This window comes from Eschrichtius robustus, chromosome 9, assembly GCF_028021215.1.
Source record: "Eschrichtius robustus isolate mEscRob2 chromosome 9, mEscRob2.pri, whole genome shotgun sequence".
NCBI classification, from domain to species: domain Eukaryota; kingdom Metazoa; phylum Chordata; class Mammalia; order Artiodactyla; family Eschrichtiidae; genus Eschrichtius; species Eschrichtius robustus.
The window spans coordinates 22,776,535-22,783,888 of record NC_090832.1 but is presented as its reverse complement, the minus strand read 5'-3'; positions in this window follow the sequence as shown (position 1 = coordinate 22,783,888).

Sequence of the window (7,354 nt, the reverse complement as noted above, 5' to 3'; positions counted from 1 at the left end):
GAAGCTTCCCCCCTCTGCCCCCCGCAGTCTCCGCCCGTGAAGGGGCTTCTAGTGTCTGGAAACCTTTCCTTCTTCACAGCTCCCTCCCAGAGGTGCGGGTCCCATCCCTATTCTTTTGTCTCTGTTATTTCTTTTTTCTTTTACCCTACCCAGGTATGTGGGGAGTTTCTTGCCTTTTGGGAAGTCTGAGGTCTTCTGCCAGCATTCAGTAGGTGTTCTGTAGGAGCTGTTCCACATGTAGGTGTATTTCTGATGTATTTGTGGGGAGGAAGATGATCTCCACGTCTTACTCCTCTGCCATCTTGAAGGTCTCCCCTATTGTCCTTCTAATTCATAGCGGGTTTGCATAAACCCAAGGCAAGTCACTTTATACAGTATTTAATTCTTCAGTGACAGCATGAGGAAGGGGAACAAAGACTCTCTTCTTTTATGGAATGAGTGATGCTCCCCTGAACTACAGCATCAGACCACAGTGCGGACACATAGAGGCTGCCTTTGGCTGTAAGAAAAGCATGCTCTAAACTAGAACACAGCCTCCCTTAAACAAATACTCTATGTGATTAGATTACATACTATTTGAATAAAACAGTAGTATTCATGTTTGCATAGGTCTTTATCCTCACTGAAATAGAGCAGTCTGTGATCATGTCAGGCATTTGTTAATTTCTCTCTGTGTCTCTCTTGTCTCTGTTTTTCTCTCTCTGTGTCTCTGTCTCTTTTTCTGTTTCAAGTAGAGATAAGTCATCTGAAGCTAAGAGAAGTTAAATGTCTTGCCTAAAGACCAGAAAGTTCCAGTGGATGCAGAGCATACTAGATGCAGAAAGGGAGATTTGCATCCCTTTAATCCCATAAGTGGCTTACCGATCTTTTTCTGGAAAAGAATGTCTACACTTTTTTCTCTAATTCTGGAATTACCATCCTTCTGTTTATCCAGGCACAAGCCTCAGGACCGTTTCATCTCCACTTTTGACATCAAAATCCAAGATCCCTTGATTCTATCTTGGCAGTGTTCAAAACATTTATTTTCACTGAAAAAGCCTTACTGCCAATTTCCATGCCTAGACTATTGCAATAAACACATAAATATATTAAACATTCAACCCATTTTCTACACTGCCAGAGTAGTCTTCTTAAAGTTTTGAATACTTCACTACCTGATTCAACTATCCATTGATGAGTTTGGATGAAAACCACATCCTATTTAACATGATTTTCAAAATATGAACTCTTTGTTTCCTATCTGAATACTTGATTCCCTTGCTTCCCATCTAGTCATCCAAGAAAAGAAGACTCTTAGTCTTTCCCAAGCATGGCTGTGCTTTTCTGATTCTGTGCTGCTTCTCACTCTTTTCTCAGCATCATATCTACAGGTAAAATTTATTGAACTTATGCCATGCTCTGGGTTCTGCTTAAGCAATGTGTATACATTATCTCACTTATCCCTCACAACAACCCCATGAGATGAGTTTTCTTCTTCTTATTTTATAGTTGGTAAGCAGAGATTAAGTAAACTTCCAGAGTTATAAAGCAAGTGGAAGCAGAATGTGAATCCACTTTTATCTGACACTCTTCTCCTTTCCTTCTCTTATTTGGAAAATTTCCCAACTTAAATGTTCTATCTCAGACACAAATATTGTGTTCCCCTTTTTATGTTCTTTGTGTCATGTTGTATTTAATTTGTTAATACCATTAAGGATTTTTGCAACTAAGCTGGTGAGGGATATTTGTCTGTAGTTTTCTTGTCCTGAATTCTTTTTTCCTTTCTGATTTTTGCATCAGAGGAATAATGGGCTCATAAAATGAGTTGGGGAATGTTCCCTTTTCTTCTATTTTCTGACAGAATTTGTGTAGAATTGATATTACTTTTTTCTTTAATGTTTGATGGGATTTACCAATCAAGCCATCTAGGCTCAGACTTTTCGTTATAGAAAGCATTTTAATTATTAATTCAATATTTGAATTGATGTAGGGCTATTCGGATTTTCTGTTTCTTCTTGAGTCAAATTTTGACAGTTTTCTTTTTTTCAAGGAACTTTTTCATTTAACCAAAGTATTATATTTATTTGTATAAGGTTTTCCATAATATTATCTTTTGATATCTGTAGAATCCTCTTGAAACTGAGCAGGGCCATGTCGGGTCCTCCTGGGTATGAAAGCCTTTCCATGTCCCCCATTTCGTGTCTGTAGGATAAAGGCTTCAGCCTCCTAGACCTTCCCTGAGTTCCAAAGGGCAGATTCAAACAGTTACTAATCAGGGAAGGGAAGGAATGTAAAAACAAAGAATGAGCAGTCAAGAAACAAGAGTGCAGCATGGGACAGGGTCCTGGTTCCTCCTCAAGGGATAAACAGAACAATCTGGTACATATCTCTGAGTTCTTCTACAGGAACTAAAGCCCCCACCCAGGTGGAGGATGGTAACTTCAGGCTGAGGATAAGATTCCTGGAACCACCCTGTTACCTCACCACCAACCAACCAGAAGAAAGTCACACCCTGCAGTCCTCACCCCCAGTTTTGCTTATAAAAACTCTTCCCTGAGAACTATTGGGGAGTTTGGGGTTTTTTGAGCATGAGCCACCCATTCTCCTTGTTTGGGCCTTGCCTTTCTCTGCTCTAGACTCCAGTGTTTCTGTTTGTTTGGCCTCACTGTGTGTCAAGCACAGGAACTTGCATTCGGCAACACTCTCATCTCTTTCATTCCTGACATTGATAATTTGTGTGTTTCCTCTTTTTTTATTGACCAGACTAGCTAGAGTTTCATCAATTTTATCAAAATTTTCAAAAATTTCCTATTTCTTCTTATTTCACTTATTTTCCTTATTCCTCTATTCTATTTCATTGATTTCTGCTCTTTCTTTGTTTCATTCATTCTACTTAGAAAGGATTTAATTTTAGCTTCTTAGATTGAAAGCTTATATCATTGATTTTAGATCTTCCATTTCTAATGTAAGTATTGAGTGCTATAAATTTCCCTTTAAGCACTGCTTTGATTTCATTCCACAAATTTTGCAATATTGTACATTCATTATCATTCATCTCAAAATATTTTCTAATTCCCCTTTTGATTTCTTCTTTGGCCAATGGGTTAATTTAATTTCCAAGTATTTGTTTAATTGCCAAATTGTTTAATCTCTAAATATTAAAGGGAATTTCCAGCTATGTTTCTGTTTGAATTCAATGTTTTTTTTTGTTAGATGATAGGCTTTAAGGCCGACCACCCCAAGATATGCCACTCTGGCATGTGGATTATTTCAAGCTGAAATCAACCAAGGCCCAAAAGATTCAAGAAGAAGTTTTGGAATTCCCCTTTACTGCCTAACAGAATTTAAGATAGAAGGCCTGCTCCAGGAAGAAGATATCACCATAGATAACTATAGTAAACTATGAACTTTTATGGTAGGCAGGGAGGAACCTAGCAAGGCCCTTTTGATCAAAGTCCTCTCTGTGCCCCATTGTCTCTAGATGGCTCAGCCAACATTTATTTAATGAACATTAACTCTTTTCATCTTCCTGTGAATTACCTTACTTCCCTGTGAAGTCCCAGACCCCTACTTCCTTCTCCTTAGTCCAGAATGACATATATACCTTATCTTGACTTACTGTCTTTGGGTTTCTTCAGGCTTTTGTGAATTTCCCATATGTACTTGATAAACTTGATTTTTCTCCTGTTAATCTGCCTTATGCCATTTTAATTATTTGACTGGCCAAAAGAACTAGGAGGGGAAGTTGGGGAGGAATATTTCTCTCCCCAACATAAAGAACACACTTCCTTTCAATCCTTTAAGTTTAACAAAACTTTTTTGTGGTAAATATTACAAGTATGCTTGAAAAAATTGTGTATCATGTTTTTGCTGTATGGTGTCTTTTATGCATGTCAATTAGTTAGTTGATAATTGTTGAAGTCCTCCATATTCCTCCCGATTTTCTGTCTTCTTTTTCTATTAGATACTGAGAGAGGAGTACTGAAATTGTTGGGGGTGGAGGAAGTTTTCCTCTATCCCTCTGGTTCCGACTTGTTTAAGAATTAAATTGACATGAGACTGATTAACAGGAGAAAATCAAACAGAAGTTTAATAACATGTATACATGGGAGAGACCAAAGAAAACTGAGTAACTCGCTAAAACAGCTGAAGTTCTCACCTTAAATACCATCTTCAACTAAAGCTAAAAGAGGTTGTTGAGGGTGGGGAGAGTCAGTTATGGGGGGTTGCCAGGAAAAGCACAGTAAACAAGGGTAAGGTTGTGCAGATTTAAGTCATTGTCTTCTCCATTGATAAGGGCTTCTAGAATATTAATCATCCTTTTCTTCCTGGTAATTGAGGGAAACACCCTTACAAATGGAAGTTTCTCTTGTAAATGTAAATGTTTTTTACAAAAAGGCAACTCCTACTTGGTTTTAAGAGTTTCTCCCATGACGGCTGTTTCTTAGAAAATAGGCAGCTTAAAATAATTAATATGCCAAAGAGACATATTTTGGGGTGGCAAATTCTGCTCCCCTACAAAATCATTTACTAAAGTTTTAAATGTATCTATTTCTCCTTTCATTTATGCCAGTTTGGGGGATCTCTGTTATTAGGTGCATGTTCATTTAAAATTGTTGCATCTCCTATTGGATAGAATCTTTTAACTTCATGAAATACTCCACTTTTATGTAGTAATATTCTGGGGCTAGAATTTTATTTTGTCTGATATTCAGATAGCAACTCCAGTTTTCTTATGCTTATTGTTTGCGTGTACATTGTTTTCTAACCTTTTCTTTCAACCTATTTGTGTGTCTCTTTTCAGCAGCATAGAGTAGAATCCTGCTTTTTAAATCCAGTTTTACATTTTCTGCCTTTTATTTTGTGTGTTTGGTATATCCACATTTAATAAAATTATTTATATTGTGGATTTTAAGTCTGCCATTTTGCTGTTATTTTTGTTTCATTTCCTTTTGTTCCTCTACCCCTCCTTCCTTGTTTTCTTTTGTGTTAAGCAAACATTTGCAGTATATTAATATAAATCTTATATTGACATTTTTGTGTCTTTATTTATTAGTAATTACTCCAGGGATCATAAATGCAACTTTTATCAAAATCTACCTAATTAATATTGAAATGACTTCCAATTGAATATAGGAAACTTTTGGCATTATAGTTCTATTTATCCCTCCTATCTTTGCATTGTTTTCAACTCTATACATTATAATTCCAACAATACAGTAGTATAAATTTGGCTTTAAATATGCAAATATATATTTTTAAAACCTATAAAAAAAGAAAAAATAGATATATTTGTGTTAACTCATATATCATATATCATATATTTATCTTTCCCAGTGCTCTTTATTCCTTTCAGCATATCTGAATTACCTTCTGGTGCAATTTTCCTTCAGTCTGAAGGGCTTTCAATTGCATTTTAAATAGTGTAGCTAGAATTAACTTCACTCAATTATTTTAATCTAAAAAGTCTTTAATTTAGCTTTAGTTTCAAAAGATAATTTCTCTGAGTACAGATATCTTGAATAATAATTTTTCTTTCACAAAATTGAATACTTCTAGCCTCCATTGTTACTGATGAAAGGTCAAACGTTAACTATACTATTATCTCTCCCTAGGTAATATTTCATTTTCTCTTGCTGTTTTCAGACTTTCTATTTACCTTTGGCTTTCATTAGTTTGAATCTGAAGTGCCTGAGTATGATTTTCTCTGTTTTTATTCTACTTAGGTTTCACAGAGCCTCTAGGATTTATAAGTTTATGTTTTCCAACAAATTAAGAAAAATTTAAGCCATTATTTCTTTAAATGTTTTTCTCTGCCCATTTCTTCAGTCTTTTCCTTCTGGAACGCTAATTACACGTGTGCTGCAACACTTGATATTGTCACAAAAATGTTTTCATTTTCTTCAATTTTTCCTTTTTTTCTACTTGTCAGACAGGTTAATTTTTTTTTTTTTTTTTTTTTTATGGACTTCCCGTCATCTGACTCCAGTGATTCTTTTTAAAGTTTATTTATTTATTTATTTATTTATGGCTGCGTTGGGTCTTCGTTTCTGCGCGAGGGCTTTCTCCAGTTGCGGCAAGAGGGGACCACTCTTCATCGCAGTGCGCGGGCCTCTCACTATCGCGGCCTCTCTTGTTGCGGAGCACGGACTCCAGACGTGCAGGCTCAGTAGTTGTGGCTCACGGGCCTAGTTGCTCCGCGGCATGTGGGATCTTCCCAAACCAGGGCTCGAACCCATGTCCCCTGCATTGGCAGGCAGAAATTTTTTTTTAATAAATTAATTTTTTTTAATTTATTTACTTTTGGCTGCATTGGGTCTTTGTTGCTGTGTGCAGGCTTTCTCTAGTTGCTGTGAGTGGGGCTACTCTTCATTGCGGTGTGCAGGGTTCTTATTTCAGTGTCTTCTCTTGTTGCAGAGCACGGGCTCTAGGCATGCAGGTTTCAGGAGTTGTGGCATGCAGGCTCAGGAGTTGTAGCTCGCGGGCTCTAGAGCACAGGCTCAGTAGTTGTGGCACACAGGCTTAGTTGCTCTGCGACATGTGAGATCTTCTCGGACCAGGGCTCGAACCCGTGTCCCCTGCATTGGCAGGTGGATTCTTAACCACTGCACCACCAGGGAAGTCCCAGACAGGTTAGTTTTTATTGACCTGTTTCAAGTACACTAATTTTTTTCTTGTGTCATCTAAAATCTACAGTTGAGCTTATTGACAGTTTTTTACTTTGGTTATTGTACTTTTAATTTTTAAAAAATATTTATTTACTTATTTATTTTGGCTGCGCTGGGTCGTAGTTGCGGCACACAGGATCTTTAGTTGCGGCATGCCTGTGGGATCTAGTTCCCCACCTAGGGATCTAACCCAGGCCCCTGCTTTGGGAGCGCAGAGTCTTACTCACTGGACTACCAGGGAAGTCTCTATTGTACTTTTTAGATCTAGAATTTTTAGTTTTTTAAAATAATTTCCATTTTTCTATCGGTATCCCCAAATGTTTACTCATTAATATATATATTTTTAAATTATTTGAACAAATTTCCTTTCACTATTTGAATATACTTTTAGTACTGTTTTGAAGTTTATAACTGTTAAATTGAACCTCTGGGCCCACTTTAAGTTACTATCAACAGGTCTGTTCCCTGGTTTTTGTTTTTGTTTTGTATAACTTTTTTCAAAACTAATAAATTTTAGTTGGAAATTAGGCACTCAAGAAACCATGGAATCTATTTTGCTCTTCTGAGCAGTGTCAGTGTTTTTGTCTAGTAGTCTGGAACTTGCCTGGACTCAAATTATGAAAACTGTCTCCATGAGGTGTGTGGTAACATGTCTCTGCTTAGTTTTTTTGGCTTTCAGTTGCTGTGGTTTTTGTTTGTTTGATTTT